The 6,409-nt window shown below is 35.8% G+C and overlaps 1 pseudogene; it reads right to left on the reverse strand.

The window, feature by feature from the left end:
* Window positions 1–280: 280 nt before the first annotated feature.
* LOC107546544 (large ribosomal subunit protein eL42-like) lies at window positions 281–583 on the reverse strand (annotated as a pseudogene).
* Between the last annotated feature and the right edge of the window lie 5,826 nt (window positions 584–6,409).

The raw sequence follows: 6,409 nt of genomic DNA on the forward strand, positions 1-6,409 counted from the left end.
CTGTATATGAGTACTTAGCACAGTGCTGGGCACATGGTTAGTCCCTAATAAACATTTGTAGAAAGAATGAACTATAAAAGTGTTGGCACAATATTGGGGCAGGTTGAAGTTTCTGAAAGTCCAGTTTTCTCCCTCTCCCTCCCTTCCTTCCTTCCTTCCTTCCTTCCTCCCTCCCTCCCTTCCTTCCCTCCCTCCCTCCCTTCCTCCCTTCCTTCCAGCGAACATATCCTCAAGATTTTATTGTCACATAATAAAACAAAATATAAAGCTTAGAACTGGATCAAACTTGGCCCTTTCTCTTATCTCCTCCCAGTTCAAAATGCTTGCATCTCTTAATAGCCAGCATTCTCTTAGATCTGCAGTTGGGCTCAACGCATTCAAGCCTCAGCAAATTTTTGTTGTTTTAGCCTGTTCGCAAAAAATCGGCTTAGACTGCCCGTCGCAGCTGCTCTGCTTCCTGTCACAACGCCGCTTTCCCTGGGCGCACAGAGAATCCTGGCCCACCTTGTACTGTGTTACTTTGTGGGGTTGATCTGCCACACTTCCTACAGAAAGTCCGGCAGGTTTTAGGAATGCTCCCCATGTTTGGGAGAGCGCTATTGGCACGGAAAGCTGGAAATCCAGTTTAAGTGGAGTATTATTTTGGTGAATCCTATTAGACTTTCCTCACAGATATGCATATAAGTTAAACACTTTTGGCAGTTAAGCAAAACAACTTCATTTTAGTATGGTAGGCGGTAGGCTCTAGCAGTCAAGGATTTGGACCCTGGGCATGGTCAGGGACAATATGAGTCTTAGCCCTGGACCACCACCATCATCACCAGCACCTGAGAACGTGCTAGAGCAATGTTTCTTGGGGTTTTACCCAGGCACACTGAATCAGAACTTCATCTGGAGGCAGGTCCCCAGCAAGCTGTGATTTAACGGGCTCCTCAGGTGATTCTGATACAGGCTAACATTTGATAGCTCCCAGCTTGAACCATTCATTGTACCTTTTATTCCCTCCACCTGTTTCACTCCTTTGGCATCCATGCTTTTATTTTAAGATTTGCTTGGGGATCAAAAATAATTGCTATATTCTGACTGCATCTGTTTTTCCATTTGCAGTTAATAGGTAAAAAAAAAACACAAAAAAGTCTGCTCCTGGCGTACCATATTGAGGTTGGCTTTGGATTCAGTGGGGCCTGATTATAGGCACTGTGCAGTTTACTTCTCAGAGTAGCACATAGATGACCTCAAGACTAAAAGACGTATTAGGAGAAAGTGAAATAAAAATATTCAACTTCTCATTGTAATGAGTAGTTCTTTCTACTCCTTTATTCTAGCATTGTTGTTCAAGTTGGCTGTGTGTTTTAAAATATGTGAAAGTTGAGTTAGGGCAAATATTTAATAAGGTCTGAAAATCATGATGAGAGAAAAAATAAACCAATTACTTGGAAATAGGTAAATATTAAAAAGTAATAGTAAATCAGTAGTGAAATATGTGCCAAATGAGTCACCTGGAAAACAGTCTCATTAAAAGAGGGTCATGGTACTGAACTGATTTTTGAGTTAAGGAACATTGTTTCATCTTAGTTTGCTTTGACAAATGAAAGCAATGGCTGGTAATTAATGGGACATATAACAGTTGCCTTTTACTGCCACAGACCTAGAAACTTCTCTGAAGTGAAAAATTAATGATCATATGCTGGTTAATATACATATCTTTTCCTTACTCTTCCCAGGTAACCATTCTGGTGCATTTTATATATGTTCTCTATTTTTTTGGTAAAATTAGTATTTTGTATACATGTATTTAAAAATTATTATACAATAATTTAAGTACACAGATGTAGAGAGAAAATTATAAGTTTTCTGTACTCACTACCAGTTTCAATAATTATAAACTCACGGCCCAGATTTTTTTCCCCCAACTCTATTCCATTTCTACCCTATCTAGATTATTTTGAAGCAAATTCCAGATTTTATTGTTTATGTTATCTACATATTTTAAACAGTATAAATAATATTTTTATAGTATATTTATTTAACACTTTTTTTTGGTGATCTATCTTTGTGTTTGTGGGTACATTTAGTCTGCTGCTTCTAACTCCTCATGGTACCCTGTGGTGCATCATGTATTATGTATCCCTTTGCCCAGGGAATGAGGGGGAGATAACTGGATTGCCTTCATCTCCATCCTATCACAAATAGAACTGCAATGAACATCTTTATACATTCCCCCTAATGGACCTGTGTGAGAATTTCTTTGTGATAAATGCTCACTGGTAGAATTTTGAGGTCAAAGAGTATATAATTACTTCATTTGATTAAGTGCTGCCAGATTGATGTAGACTTTCTATACACGTACCAGGAATACTTGGCATTATCTGGCATCCCCCCTATAGTTTATTAGGCATAAAATTATATTGCATTATTTTACCTTGCATTTTTCTGATTACTAATAGGTGTGACTATACTTTGATATGCTCATTAGCTTTTTGGGTTCCCTCTTCTATAAATTTATATCCTTTGACCATTTTTCTACTGGGGATTTTAATCTTAGTGGTTTACAGAAATTCCTTCATTTAAAAAAACAGACCCTTGTTAAGTTTGAATTTTAGTGTCTTCTTCAAACCTGTCATCTGTTTAACTCTTTTCATGGTGTCTTTGTATAGAAATTCATTTGGGTACAGTCAGAATCAGTTTTTCTGCCTTGTGGTTTGTGTTTCTGTCATTCCAAGAAATTCTTTGCTGTCTATATCTTGAGGATATCCTTTCATATTTTCTCTTATTGACTTTCTAGTTTACCTTTCACGTTTAGGTCTTTATTCATTTGGAACCCACCCTTTGGAGTAAGTAGGATTTCATTTAGATTTTCTCAATGCATGAACCAGTTTTCCCAGCTCTATCTAAATAATTACCCTAGTACCATTTTTCAAAATTATATATTAAGTTCCTATATGTAAATGGGTCTATCTCAGCTCTCTATTCCATTAGATCATTTGTCTGTTTTATACTAGTACCATACTTAGTTTTTATCAGTGTTTTTAATAGTATATCTTCATGTCTGTAGTGTAACATAATATTTTCTTCTTTCTTTTCAAGGATGTTATTTTCATACATGTTTTAGAGTAAATGAATTCTTTGAATCCAACTGGAGTTTAGAGTAGGGTTACATTAAATTTGATTAATCTGGGGATGAAAAGTATCATGATTCCTTTCACCTATAACTCTGAAAATCTCCCTTTATATCAGTTATCATCTGTGTCCTTTATTAGATTTTACAAAGTTTTCTCCATAGAGGACTTAGTTTCTTTAAGCTAAAACCTGAGTACTTTATTGTTTTTGTTGCTATTAAAAATGGTAACAGTTTTTGTTTTCTAGCTGGTCACTTCAGATTTAGAGAAATGCCATTGAAACTCTTTTTGGTAGGTTGGTATTTTTGAATCCAATCTTACTGAATATTCTCATTTAATTATTTCCTTCTCCTATTCCTCAGTATTTTCTGCATTATCCTCAATATATATATTTTTTGGTAGGTATTCTTAGACTTGGGAAATTCTGTTCTATTCCTGGGTTACTAGTGGGTTTTTTAAATTCATGAATGGATGTTGGATTTTGGTAAAAACAGTTTTGCCTCTATTGAGATGATTATGATTTTTCTATTATTAGGCAGTTATTGACACTTCTATCTTTGATATTGCCTTTTGAAAACTTTCTCATCTTTTTCTGTTGTGTTCTGAGTTCTTCAATCTGAACTTCCAAATCTCTAAGCTTTTAGCTTTTTCATACTATTTACTCCAAATATTTTGGTTTTAAAAAATTCACCTATTGTCACTTACAAAGCTTTTTAAAAATTGTGGTTAGAGCTCCTAACATGAGAACTACCCTCTTAAATATTTCAGTGTGCAATTGAGTATTATTGACTCTGAGCACAGTATAGTATGCAGATCACTAGAACTTATCCATCTCGAATAACTGCCAACTTTATACACGTGGAACAGCAACTCCCGATCTCCCCTTTTCTAAGTCCCTGGAAACCACCATTTTATCGTTTTTCTGTGAGTTTGACTATTTTAAATAACTTTTAAGTGGAATAATGCAGTGCTTATATTTCTGTGACTGATTTATTTCACTTAGCATAATGTCCTCCAGGTTCATCCATGTGGTCACACATAGCAGGATTTCCTTCTTTTAAGGCTGAATAATGTACCATTGTGTGTATATATACCACTTTAAAAAATCTGTTCATCTGTCGATGGACTTTTAGGTGGTTTTAATATCTTGGTTATTGTGGCTATTGCTACAGTGAGCATGTGAGTGCAGCTATCTCTTTGAGATTCTGATTTAAATTCCTTTGGATATATACCTTAAAGTGTGATTCTTGGCTCCTATGCAGTTCCATTTTTAACTTTTTGAGAAAATACCATACAATTTACCACAGTGGTTGCACCATTTTGCATTTCCACCAACAGTTTTTAAAGTTTCTAATTTCTCCACATCCTCACTAACACTTAGCTCTTTAAAAAAAAAAAAAAAGTCATGCTAACAAGTGCAAGGTGTTATATCGTGGTTTTGATTTGCATTTTTCTGATGCTAAGCATCTTTTCATGTATCTGTTCACCATTTGTATGTCATCTTTGAACAAATATCCATTCCTTTGTCCATTTTAAAAATGGAGATACTTTTCTTTTTTTGCTAATGTGTTGTGGGAGTTCCTTATAGGTACTGGTTTTTTACAAACTGAAGGCAAGATCCTCCACCAGCAAAAATATTACAACTTTCTTTATTGCAATACAGCTTCATTGCTGTGGTCTGAAACCGAATGTGCAGTAACTCTGAGGTATGCCTGTGTGGTTTGCAAATATTTTCTTTTCTTTTGTAGGTTGCCTCTTCTCCCTACCCCCTTGTTTATTTTTGCTTTTAGTTCTTTGAGCTTCTGGTGTCAGAGCAAAGAAATCATAACCTAGAGCAATATCATAAAGCTTTCCCTCTGTTTTCTTCTAGGGGTTTTGTAGATTTAAATATAACACCTGGATCTTTAATCAATTTTGAGTTAGTTTTTGTATGTGGTGTAGGACAGAGGTCCAATTTTACTCTTTTGCATGTGGAAATCCAGTTTTCACATCACCATTTGCGGCTTTATTTTTGAAATCTCTATGCTGTTCCACAGGTTTATATGTCTGTTTGCCTATACTATGCTGCTTCGTAACATAGTTTGAGATTAGAAAGTATGATGCCTCCAGCTTTGTTCTTCTTTCTCAAGATTGCTTTAGCTATTCAGCGTCTTCTTTGTTCTATGTGCATTTTAGAAATTTTTTTTCTATTGCCGTAAAAAAAAATGTCACTGGGGTTTTGATAAGAACTGCATTGGATCTGTAGATAGATCTCTTTGGGTAGTATAAACATTTTAACAGTATTGCTTCATGTAGTATTATTTCCTTATCACCTTAACATATTTATCAGGCCTACTTTAATCTATACAATACAATAACTCTGTTTCATTTGGCATATATTGGTGGTTTAAAGTTTTATTTTTAATCCTCTTTAGTTGTATATGTACAGGGGTGGGCAAGAGTAGGTTTACGGTTGTGAGTATGCACAACAGAATTGATCCTTGTATTATTATTTATTTATTTATTTATTGTATCCTTTAGTTGTATTATTTATCTTCTTATATTATTATCATTTCATGTCCTTATGATTTATCTTCTAGGTAATGATGGCTGGCAATTTAACCTACTTTTGCCCACCCTTATGTCTTTTTTTTTACTTAACTTCCCATGCCCTCCAATAAATATTAGCTATTGTTTTTACGTAATTGTGTATATATACTGGAGTAGGTCCCAAGGCCAAGTTCTAATCTGCATCTTTCCCTGTGCATTTCAAGGAGAGAAGAGGGGAAGGATGGGGGTGAGAATCTGGAGAGAGAGCCCCAAGCTTCACAAAACCACTCTTTGCTACTACCCTTCTCCAGGCAAAACTCTGGTCAGGCTTTTGTCTTTAAACTCCAGAAATGTTGATATTAGGATATGGGGGATTGGGATGTGACATGCCCCTCTTGGGGTTTTAGAAAAGTACTAAGTGACAAATGAATGCTCAGGGATGGCTGGCCTAGCTCCTCTTTTCATTAATTCCTCACCTCAGGAAGGCTTTACGCTGCTGTAATTTTACTCTGTCCATGCTGGCCCCTGTGACCTAACAACTTTTATGATGAAGAGGCTGGCAGTTCTTTTACTAATGCAATTTGGGAAGAGAAATGAGCAGAATTTAATTCCAATTCATTCTTTCACTGCCACCCTCACCCAAGACACTCATCCTATAGAGAATTTGATCCCCCAAGTGCACAGCCATGGAAGAGAAAGAAAGAAAAAGTAAGCGCGTGATAGTTCAAGGGTAGCAACCTTTTACATGAGGCCAAAAGTCA

The sequence above is a fragment of the Miniopterus natalensis genome, chromosome 1, assembly GCF_054644295.1.
Source record: "Miniopterus natalensis isolate mMinNat1 chromosome 1, mMinNat1.hap1, whole genome shotgun sequence".
Lineage (NCBI taxonomy): Eukaryota > Metazoa > Chordata > Mammalia > Chiroptera > Miniopteridae > Miniopterus > Miniopterus natalensis.